Below are 13,130 nucleotides of genomic sequence, written 5' to 3'. Positions count from 1 at the left end.
GTAGAAGGAAGCAAATAATTAAAATGAAAGCAGAATTAAATGATTTGGAATCCAAAAAAACTATAAAAAGAATCAACAAAACAAGGAGTTGGTTCTTTGAAAGAATTAACAAAATTGACAAGCCCTTAGCAAATCTTACCAAAAAAAGAAGAGAGGATATCGAAATAAACAAAATCGCAAATGAAAATGGTAATATCATGACAGAAATTTCCAAGATCCAGAGTATCATGAGGGAATACTTCTCAAACCTTTATGCCAACAAATTTGAGAATTTAGATGAAATGGATGAATTCCTAGCCAATATTACCATACCCACACTGAACCAAGAAGAACTAAGCCAACTCAACAGGCCTATTTCAAGCTCTGAAATAGAAATGGCAATTAGAGAACTTCCACCTAAGAAAAGCCCAGGGCCAGATGGATTCACAGCTGAATTCTATAAGGTCTTCAAAGCAGAGCTCACACCAATACTCCTCAAGCTCTTCAACGAAATTGAAAATGAAGGTTCCTTACCAAACTCATTCTATGAAGCCAGTATAACCCTCATCCCCAAACCAGACAGAGATTCATCAAAGAAAGAGAACTATAGACCTATCTCTTTGATGAACATCGATGCAAACCTTCTCAACAAAATACTGGCAAACCGTCTACAACAACTCATCAAAAAAATTATACACTATGATCAAACTGGATTCATCACGGGGAGGCAAAGCTGGTTCAACATACGCAAATCAATTAATATAATTCAACACATCAACAGAAGCAAGGACAAAAATCACATGATTTTCTCAATAGATGCGGAAAAGGCATTTGACAAGATCCAACACCCCTTTATGTTAAAAGCTCTGGAGAAACTAGGAATCCATGGAACATTCCTCAATGTAATAAAGGCTGTGTATGAGAAACTCACTGCTAGTACTACACTTAATGGTGAAAATCTAAAGCCATTCCCTCTAAAATCAGGAATGAAACAAGGATGCCCACTCTCTCCACTAATCTTTAACATAGTACTATAATTCCTAGCCAGTACAATAAGGCAAGAAGCAAGCATAAAGGGTATCCAAGTAGGGAAAGAGGAAATAAAACTATCCCTCTTTGCAGATGACATGATTCCGTATTTAAAGAATCCTATAGACTACTCACAAGCTCCTTGAGCTGATTAAAAACTTCGGAAGAGAAGCAGGCTATAAAATCAACCCTCAAAAATTAACTGCCTTCCTTTACGCCAACAATGAGAGGAACGAGGCAATAATCAAGAAAGAAACTCCTTTCACAATAGCCTCAAAGAAAATAAAGTACCTAGGAATTAGCTTAACTAAGAATGTAAAGGACCTTTTTGATGAAAACTTTAAAACCCTAAAAAAGGAAATTAAAGAAGAACTAAGGAAATGGAAAAACCTCCCATGCTCCTGGATTGGAAGAATCAACATTGTGAAAATGACAATCTTGCCAAGAGCTATCTACAAATTCAACACAATACCCATCAATATCCCAGTGGCATTCTTTAAAGAAATAGAAGAGGCAATTGAAAATTTCATATGGAATAATAAAAGACCCCATATAGCAAAAACACTTCTTAGCAGAAAGAACAGCGCTGGAGGAATTTCAGTTCCAAACTTTAGACTCTATTACAGAGTTATAATTATCAAAACAGCTTGGTACTGGCACAAGAAGAGGCCTGAAGACCAATGGAATAGAACTGAGGACCCAGATATTAAACCACAGACCTATGGCCACCTAGTCTTTGACAAGGGAGCCAAAAAAATAGAATGGAAGAAAGACAGCCTCTTCAACAAGTTGTGCTGGCAGAACTGGTTAAGCACCTGCAGAAAACTAAAGCTGGATCCTTCTTTGTCACCTTGCACTAGAATTAACTCCAAGTGGATCAAAGACCTGGAGGTAAAAGCTGACACACTGAAAACTTTACAGGAAGGAATAGGAGATACACTAGGCCTCCTTGGCACAGGTCGAAACTTTCTTAATAAGGACCAAGAATCACAACAAATCAGAGAAAGGCTGGATAAGTGGGACTTCATTAAACTGCAGAGCTTTTGTATGGCAAAGGACATAGCTAGTAAATTAATTAGGAAGCCTACAGAGTGGGAGAAGATCTTCACCAACCAAACAATGGACAAAGACCTCATATCTAAAATATATCAACAACTCAAAAAATTGAATCACTCCAAAACTAATCTCCAAAGTAACAACCATCCCATTAAAAGATGGGCCAAAGACTTAAAGAGAGTCTTCTCTGAAGAAGAAGAAACAAAAATGGCCTATAGACACATGAAGAAATGCTCAACATCTCTGGTCATAAAAGAAATGCAAATCAAAACAACTCTAAGATTGCACCTCACTCCAGTTCGAATGGCCAGGATCAGGAAAATGAATAATAACAGATGCTGGAGGGGATGTGGCCAGGAGGGATCACTACTACACTGTTGGTGGGAGTGCAAACTCATTCAACCACTATGGAAAGCAGTGTGGCAGTGCCTCAAAAGGCTAAACATAGAAATCCCCTATGACCCAGAAGTTCCACTACTTGGCATTTACCCAACCATGCAGAAACAAGGGCATACTAAATCCACTAGCACAACAATGTTCATTGCAGCACTATTCACCATAGCAACGATATGGAACCAACCTAGATGTCCCTCAGTTGATGAGTGGATCAACAAGTTGTGGTATTTGTACACAATGGAATTCTATGCTGCTGTCAGAAGGAATGACATCGCCCCATTTGTTAAGAAATGGAAAGACTTAGAAAAAATCATATTAAGTGAATAAGCCAGACTCAAAGGAACTTAGGCTCAATGGCTTCCCTCATTTGTCATAATCAGTAGAAACCTTAGGCTCTCCTAGCAGAGATCTGCAATAGAGCAAAATCTTGATACATAAGGACATATAATGTGAAGCTAATTGAAAGGACCTCCAGGATATTGAAACAAAAGCCATATAACGAATGATTGTTGTCCTTAATGTACTATGTTGTCTCTCATCTCCTTTGCTATCTCCTTGGTTATCTCATATTGTTATAGTATCTCACTTTGTTATCTGATATATTGAATTTATTTGTATTTTGTTATTTGAAATTTGATAGGGAAGGGGGGAAAACCAAGATGGTTGGCGTGTGTGTGTGGGGGGAGGGAAATGGGTACCAAGACATGTGAAAGGGTATCAATGTATGTGAATTAATGCACCTTCTATCTGTCAAATATCATGTAACCCTTTTACTAATTACAATAAAAAAATGCAAAAAAAGGCTATACATGCAGATGCAGATGGAGAAGGAGCAAGATCTGTCTAAGAAACTTTATTTTTCCCCACCACGGAAAGCTGGATCTTGAAGAAAATAACGACTTGGCTGAATTTACAGATTTTTTTTTTCCTTTTCAATATAAAAGTCTCAGTGAGACTGATTTTAGGTGTCCAGGGATAAATGAACAGAACTATTTAGAGCCAAATCCTGATGAACATAAAATTTAGAATTAAAATGGTCATCTGTCTCAAATATCTGTAATCTGGAAATTCTTGTAGAGTCATACTATGAACCATCATTGTATCAGAAATAAATCCTTAATAGAGGCTGCAAATGTTGGTGACTTCATTGAGACTGAGTACATGAAAGCATATCTTCCCTTTTAAATGTTCATATTTTTAAATAATGTGTAGCATGCCCATTTATATATGTTTATGATTGTAAATTGTATATACGAAGGAAAATGTCAACATTACCTTTTGTGAAACTGTTATATAAAACAAGGGAGAATTATTGCTATTCACTCACTTGGAAATAAATCTATAAAGATATATTTGGGTTGTTTTCCCAATAATTGTTTTTAAAATGTCACTACAACTACCTCTTTTTTTCATTCAGCCCCTAGGATGACATAGGGCAGCTTTCTTTTCTGAGGCTCAGCCAATCATACCTACCCTCTTCTTTGAGGCGAAGCAATGTGTAGCGGGGAGCTGAGGAATGGTTGCCAAAATGTTTGTATCAATGCTTCATCTCCCTGGTATTTTCTGTAAGAAAAGATTTGTAGTTCCAAAAACCTCCCTGAAACATAAAGACACCCTCTTTGGGCACAGTAGTGTGGACACCCAAAATCCTATAAGGTCATGCTAAGGTAATAGTAGCAAGACGATAACAATTTCTGTGTTTACCATCTCTGTGGACCCAGATGTACTATAACATCAAATGAGAGCAAAGGCAGCCTCCAGGAACAACTGTTCAGAAAAGTAACAGGGAGTTGAGAAACTGAACAATGAAGAGGAAGGAGAAATGATCTAAGATTTAAACAGTATGGCTTAGCCAGATGGTAGGGCAAACTCACTAGCTGATGAGCCAGGAGCATTGAAAATCATTTGGGACCAGAGAAGCTATGGTTTAACATCAATATTTTCTTGGTGAAACCAGAGGAAAAAAATAAAGAAGTGTAGGCTTTTGATTAACTGTGTGGATAAAGTAAGTGGTGAATCATCTTCATAAGAGGAATCCTGTTTATATGAGTAAAATCGATTAAGGTAAATTGTATAATATGTTATATTATTTTAAATTAGATTACAAACATTTACTGAGTCCTTACTCTACAGTATATATTGAAGTAGGAACTTGGAAATTAGTAAAATAGAAGGTAGCATGTAATTTCATGTCCGTAGGACTTTATGCTTTGTAATGCAAATGAGACATAATGCATAATATAGAAATAAATTATGTTTAAAAAGTGGAGAGTTGAATTTATTGGAAACACAAAGGAAAGGAGAGATATTTGGTGGAGTGGGAGGTGAATGTGGATATATTTTCAAGAATATGGTCACTAAAGTCAATCCTGCATTCTCAGATAATTTACCAAATTATGTGAGTGGTAGATGGAGAAAGCTTAATTCTAAGCAAAAGGAAGACAATATGAATAATAACTGTTGAAAACATTTTATGGCAAGTGATGTTTCTGTAATTTAGAAGGACAAAGAAGTTCATTTTTGTTCTTATATTATGTTCAGTTGGTAATATGACATACAAATTGAAATCTAGTTGATAAAATGTATTTTTGTTGCTTGAAACCAAAACCTTTTGTACACACATGCATTCACAGGATCTATAGGTCTAGCAAAAACCTCTGAGTTAAAATTTTTCACATTTTCCTTTTTCTAATCTTGTTTTTGGCTCATATTTTGATTTTTGTCATCAGTTTTAGAAGAATGGAACCAACTTTTCCTATTTGTAGAAGCACAGATACACACACACACACACACACACACACACACACACACACATGCAAATATACTCATACTTATGCACATACAGAATCATCTACTTTTATTCTTCACAATTCACTTTTCACCCCTTTCTGACCACTACTCCAATTTAAAAAAAAATCTTACAACTGAGATATTTTTGTATGCAATCCAAACCTAATTATCTATTATATAGGATGCTTCGATCTCAATTAACAGAATTTTAAAATTTAATTTGAATAATTGATAAAACATAAGGTGAATGGAGAATCAGAAGTGTGATTTTAAAAGCAACAAAATATACTCATTTGGTTTTACAGTTAGTATTGTATAAGAAGACATAGTTACACTAAATTATATAACAAAGCTTAGTCATACACTATTGAAAAAAAGGTCACATACTAACATGTAATTAAAATCAGTTTCTTGGAAGTATTGGTTTGTTTTTCACATTATTTGAGACACTTGAAGCACTTTTTCTAATATGTATATTGTGTGTGTTCCCATTCTTCTTGTCCAGACGATGCAGCTGCTGTTTTTCCAGTCAAAATATTGAATGGGAATTACCTAAGAACTTTAAGCCACATGTCAGAGTTGACCTGTGTCCCTTTTGGAGAAATCATGTTTATTATGAGGACTTGAATGCGAATAGATGATTCTCCGGATATGGGTCAACAGGACTTGAGGTGATGCTGGCAGTGAGTTGGTATGCATGCTGATTACAAAAAGATTATTTTGATGATTGAAGAGGTTGGGGTCAGCTCATAAGGGATTCCTGATATGGAAGATCTAAGAGTGCACTAGGCATTACTTTTTAAGAAGTAACCCATTAAAAATAAAAATGGGAAGAAGTCTTTGATCTGTGCTTGGAGCCTGAGAGAAAACTAAGTAAAAATGAAATCAGAATTAGGTTGACTAAAGTGTATGGTAAAACCTGTTATCCAAAGATCATACCTCTCTTCTTTACTCCATCCAGTATTCTAAGATAAATAAGTTTATGTCATGAGGCAATTTTTATTGTGCCACTACCTAAAATTAGTTACATAAGAACAAAACTCAATTTACTAACATTATAGATCCCTTTATAATTAATGGAAAGAGGTAACTACCAAACCTTGAATTACTCTCAAATTCATAGCTAAATAATATAAAGCTAGGTTTTGTGTCACTTTTCTTTTTCTTTTGAAATTAATATTAACTATGCACTATTCCCACAAATGTAAAAGACAGAAACTCCTCATAAAAGGTATAAAAACAAATTTTCATTGCAAAGATATTTTTAGACAAGTCTTTGTTCACCAGTGAAGTACACTTTACCTCAACATATGCAATCATGGAAGGCTGCTCTCAACATCGCAGCAAGCTTCTGTAGCAAATGACGGAAGAGTTTGACAGAAAACATATAACGTTGCATATCTGTAAGTTCATGGCTAGAGGTTGTTGCCTGATCTCACATCTCTTTCTTTCAGGTGACTCAATTGCAAGAAAGAGAAAAGCAGAGCACCTGTCACAATGTGTTTTTTTGAGTGGCACTACTAAACAATATTTGTCACACATTTTCAACCTAACTTTTCATTTGATAACTGATCAATAAATAGAAATTACAGATGACATAGAAACATCTCAGTGGGTAGAACACTTACTTAGAACAAATTCAATTCTGTATACCACCTCAGAAATAATGATAAAATAAAAAGCCCACAGAAATAAGACCATGTAATAAATGTTATCACATATTTACAGAGCAAGGTTCGTAATTATAATTTAATACATGAATTATTGAGTGGGAACAAGTGACTCAACAGAGTGATTGTAGCTACTCAGGTGTCTAAGATATGAGGATCATGCTTAGAAGCCAGCAAAGCACAAAGTCTATGAGACTCTTATCTCCAGTTATCCATCAAAAAGCTGGAAGTGGGGCAGTGGCTCAAGTGCTAGACTACTACCTTGAATACAAAAGGTCAGGGACAGGGTCCAAGGCCTTAAATCAAGTGCTAGCATGTGTGTGTGTGTGTGTGTGTGTGTGTGTGTATACACTTTGAAACAATGTGCATAGGTCCTTCAACCTCAGGATCGCCAGTACAAAAGAGAAGATTACGCCTTTCTTGAGAGTGTTCTGGGCTTCATTATTGCATTATAAATCACTGCTACAACTTGGGGGAGAAAACTATGTTTCAAGGCCACCAGTGAATGGGGTTTGTACTTTTGTTCATTTGGAAAACCTGAGCAAACCTTTCTCTGTACATTAAGCTTTCTTGACCTTTATTGAAATAACAAAACAGTTATTCAAAGGACACGAGGATGAATTAAAGGTAACTTTCTATTTGCTAACTTTCAAAGGGGGAATCACTTGGTTGACTTTCTCAGAGGGTTTCTATGAGAGAATGTTTGCAAAGCACTCAGTCTTCTCAGGGGAGGGGGGTGCATTGAATTCTGCTTATTTTTAAAGAAATTAAATGTCTGGATATCAAAAGTGATGATTACTTAAGAGTGAAAAACAATACTAACAATTTGAGATGGCTTTAAACTATAAACTCCAACTTTAAGATTTAAAAGGAAGCAAAAATGTACAGAGCAAAGAAGTTGTAGATTCCTGAGATCTTCTAAGGCCAAGTGTCGCTGTGATTTCTGATTTGAGGACTAAGGACTCTAAATAGTTGTGAAAACTTGGACAGACTTGTTACATAAATTTATATATCTCACTGATAGTGATAGTATTGGTGATCATTTTTGTTTATTTTGTTTATTCTCAAAAATTTTAAAGAGACTACAGCAAGATTCTGGGGATGGCTCCAAAAGTTATCTAGAACATAGACCATAGTTCTGAAGTAAAAGGCCTTAGCAAATTCACTTTTGTCTTGAAATAGCTCTCTCATTTATCTCTCCTTCTTCTGTTCCCTTTGCAACTACCTAGAGGAGATGTTAACGCCTGTCAGAGTTTCAGAAATGATATTTTTGTTTAAGTCAACTCATTCACCAGACAATATATTTATTATAAATTTATCTTTATGGGGCGGAAGATGGCGGTGGTTCAGTGTGAGTCTTTCTGAGCTCTTGCCAAGATACCAGTTCCAGCCTTTCAGGGGAAAGTTTATACCCAAAGATGGATTCTAAGTAAGCTTTACCACCACAGAGATCTCAGTCAGAGAGGAGAAAGGCATGAAACCAGAGCAAGAAGACAGCTTGGAGCTACAGCAGCCACCCAGAGCCGCCACAGAGGGAAGCCTCCCTCAGGCACCTGAGCAGACAGCGCTTCTCGGCAGTGCAGACCTGTCGGCTCCAGACAGAGCTAGACAGAGCCTACCTGAGCCCAGAGCTGTCACCCGTCCATGGCACGGACCTGCTAGCTTCACGGGACCAGAAAATCCAGCAATTTGTGAGTACCTCCATGGAGAAGTTTCCACTTGTGCTCACTGAAAGGCATTGAGAAAGGAATCCCCTCCCCCACCAGCCAAGAGCAACACCATCTTCACTGCTGGCAAAGACCCTGCCAAACCAACTAGAAGCTGAGAAGTGGTGCTGGCAGCGATATCATTCAAAAGGGCAAAGGTTTTCCCAGAGGCAGCTTAGCTGAATGTCCACTCCTGGTAAACAAAGTCATTCACTGCTCTACCATTTTTGTTTTGTTTTGTTTTGTTTTTGTTTTGTTTTTTTGTGGATTTTTTGTGTCCAATCAAGCAAACTGATCAGAAAAATCGCAAAGCCAAATTGCAAGAGAAAAAGACTTTTTGAAGTGTTTGGATCCCAAATTTAGTGCAGACACAAGTTTCCTATCCTGTCCCACTCCAAAAAAACAACAGAAACAAAACAAAACAAAACAACAACAACAAAAAACAAGAATACCTCATCTTTTTTTTTCTACCTTTTCTCATTTGCATTTCTAGAAACATAGTGACAGCACTGGGTACACACCAGATACATATAATTATATTTTTATTGATACAGTCACCGGCTTTTTAATCTGTGGGTTCTTTTTTTTTTTTTTTTGCCAGTCCTGGGCTTGAGCTCAGGACCTGAGCACTGTCCTTGAACTTTCTCAATGCTAGAGCTCTACCACTTGAGCCTCAGCACCACTTCCGGCTTTTTTCTATGTATGTGGTACCAAGGAATCGAACCCGGGTCTTCATGCATGCTAGGCAAGCACTTTAACCACTAGGCCAAACTCCCGGCCCCAATCTGTGGGTTCTTAACCCTAGTATTTCTTGTCTAAGAACTCACAATTGTATGGGATCTCCCCCCGCCTTTTTTGTTGTTTTTGGTTTTTTGTTGTTCATTTTCAAGAGACACATCTTGGCCCCCCAAAACAATTATTTTTTTGAAAGTGAGAGGTTGAAATAAAATTTATCAAGCTAACGGCACCCATAAACAGGCTGGAGTTGCCATCCTCATATCAGATAAAATAGACTTCAAACTAAAATTAGTGAGAAAAGACAAAGAAGGCTATTCCATACTAATAAGGGGATCTCTCCTCCAGGAGGATGTAATCATGCCAAATATCTACACACCTAATCCCAGAGCACTGAACTTCACCAAGCAAAATTTACTTTCACTAAAACCACACATATATCAAAACACAATGATTGTTGGTGATTTTAACACACCACTCTCACCTATAGACACATCATTCAAGCAAAAATTCAATAGAGAAACCTCAGAATTGAACAATTTTATAAACCAATTAGATTGAATAGACATATGCAGATTATTTTCTCCAGCAACATCACCATATACTTTTTTTTCAGCAGCACAAGGAACATTTTGCAAAATAAATCACATTTTAGGGCATAAACTAAACCTATGTGAATTCAGAAACAATAAAATCATTCTGGCATTCTCTCACATCACAAGGGCATCAAATTGAAACTGAACACCAATCTCCACCAACAAAAACCCTGTAACTCATGGAGATTGAACAACACATTGTTGAATCACCAATGGGTCATTGAGGAGATAAGAACAGAAATCAACAGTTTATGAAATTTAACAAAAAGGAGCTCACAAAATACCAGCTCCTTTGGGACACTGCAAAGACAGTACTCAGAGGAAAATTCATAGCTCTGAGTGCTTACATTATGTTATGCCCAAATCTCAGGATGACCACCAAGAGACCACCGAGAATCAGATGTTCCGAAATGCATAAGCAAGGTTTATTGAGAGTTAGGAGCCAGCAAGGGGCTTGTCCACTCACACCTCAAAGCAGTGATGCAGTGAGGTGCGGGGGGGTGGGGGGGGGAGAAGCTGACAGTCAGGGTTTACACAGTCTTTTTAAAGGCAAAAATCACAGCTTTACACACATCAGGTGGTCGGATGAGATAAGATAGGGATTAGGGAGCTTCCCAGGCTGGTGGGATCCAATGGGAAGTTCCCCTCGGATCCCATTCAACTGTCAGAGAGTAGTTTTATGGTTTGGGAAACAAATGCTATACGTGCAGTCTAATTTTTGACACCAAATAGGTTAGTTTCTGAAGCTTATGGACACTTGTGCAAACAATGGCTGACTAGGGTCCAGAAGTTCCTGTTTATTCGGCCTTTGGGTCCTTGGAGATTTTTCGAATTGGAGGTTTTTTTTTTTTATTCGTTTACTCTGATTACTGAAGGGAAATAATTTTGGGTTTGGGGGTAGTTTATTTTTCATCTCTACAATTAACCAATTGGAAAAATCACAAACAAACAATTTAATGTCCCAACTTAACCTCTTGTATAAAGAGTAACAAACCAACCATAATCCCTGGAGAAGGAAGCAAATTATTAAAATCAAGGCAGAACTAAATGAAATGGAGTCCAAAAAAACTATAGCAAGAATCAACAAAACAAGGAGTTGGTTGTTTGAAAAAAAATAACAAAATTGACAGATCCTTAGCAAATCTTATCAAAAAAAAGAAGGGAAAAAACCCAAATAAACAAAATCACAGATGAGAATGGTAATATCATGAGAGAAAATACCAAGATCCAGAGCATCATGAGGGAATACTTTTCAAACCTTTATGACAACAAATTTGAGAATCTAGAAGAAATAGATGTATTTCTAGGGAGCATTAACTTAACCACAGTGAACGAAGAAGACTTTAACTAAACAGACCTATTTCAAGCACTGAAATAGAAATGGCAATAAGAGGACTTGCATCCAAAAAAAGCTCAGGGCCAGATGGATTCACAGCTGAATTCTATAAGGTCTTCAAAGCAGAGCTCACACCAATACTCCTCAAGCTCTTCAACAAAATTGAAAAGGAAGGCTCTTTGTCAAACCCATTCTAGGAAGCCACTATAACCTTCATCGCAAAACCAGGCAGATTCATCAAAGAAAGAGAACTATAGACCATTTTTGATGAATAACGATGCAACACTTCTCAACAAAATACTGGCCAATCATCTTCAGCAACTCATCAAAAAAATTATACACTATGATCAAACAGGATTCATCACAGGGATTCAAAGCTGGTTCAACATACTCAAATCAATTAACATAGTTCAACACACAAACAGGAGCAAGGACAAGAATCACATGATTGCCTAAATAGATGCAGGAAAGGCATTTGACAAGATCCAACAGCCTTTTATGCTAAAATTTCTGGAGAAACTCGGAATCCATGGAACATTCCTCAGTATAATAAAGGCTGTGTATCACAAACCCACAGCTAGCATTATACTCAATTGCGAAAAAGTAAAGCCATATCCTTTAAAATCCGGAAGAAGACAAGGAGGCCCATTCTTTTCACTCCTCTTTAACATAGTATTAGAATTCCTAGCCAGAGCAATAAGGCAAGAAGCAAGCACAAAGGTGATCCAAATAGGGAAAGAGGAAGTGAAACTTTCCCACTTTGAAGATGACGTAATTCTATATTTAAAGAACCCTGTAGACTCCACTCCGAAGCTGCTTGAGCTGATTGAAAACTTTGGCAAGGTAGCAGGGTATAAAATTACCTCTCAAAAATCAACTGCCTTCCTCTATGCCAACAGTGAGATGAATGAGGCAACTATCAGGAAAGCAACTACTTTTGCAATTGCCTCAAAGAAAATAAAGTACCTAGGAATTAACTTAACTGAGAATGTAAGAAATCTTTTTGATGAAAACTTTAAAGCACTGAAAAAGGAAATTAAATATAATTGAGGAAATGGGAAAACCTCCCATGCTCCTGAATTGGAAGAATTAACATCGTGAAAATGACAATCTTGCCAAGGGCTATCTACAAATTCAACGCAATACCCATCAATATCCCAAGGTCATTCTTTAAAGAAATAGAAGAGGCAATCCAAAATTTCATATGGAATAATAAAAAACCCCTTATAGCAAAAACACTTCTTAGCAGAAAGAACAGCGCAGGAGGAATTTCAATTCCAAACTTTAGACTCTATTACAAAGCTTTAGTGACCAAAACAGCTTGTTACTGGCACAAGAACAGGCATGAAGACCAATGGAATAGAACTGAGGACCCAGATATTAAACCACAGACCTATGGCCACCTAATCTTTGTAAGGGAGCTAAAAATAGAATGGAAGAAAGACAGCCTCTTCAACAAGCAGCACTGTTACTACTGGTTAAGCACCTGCAGAAAAATAAGTGGGATCCTTCTTTGTCACCTTGCACCAGGATTAACTCCAAGTGGATCAAAGACCTGAAGGTAAAAGCAGATACACTGAAATCTTTCAAGAAAGAATAAGAGATACACTAGGTCTCCTTTGCACAGGTTGAAACATTCTTAATAAGGACCAAGAAACACAACAAATCAGAGAAAGTCTGGATAAGTGGGGCTGCATTAAACTGCAGAGCTTCTGTAGGGCGAAGGACATAGCTAGCAAATCAACTAGAAATCCTTCAGAGTTGGAAAAGATCTTCACTAACCATACAAGGGACAAAGGCATCATATCTAAAATATATCAACAGTTCAAATATTGAA

Source organism: Megascapheus bottae, chromosome 19, assembly GCF_031878675.1.
Source record: "Megascapheus bottae isolate mThoBot1 chromosome 19, mThoBot2.hap1, whole genome shotgun sequence".
NCBI classification, from domain to species: Eukaryota; Metazoa; Chordata; class Mammalia; order Rodentia; family Geomyidae; genus Megascapheus; species Megascapheus bottae.
This window is presented reverse-complemented; position numbering follows the sequence as displayed.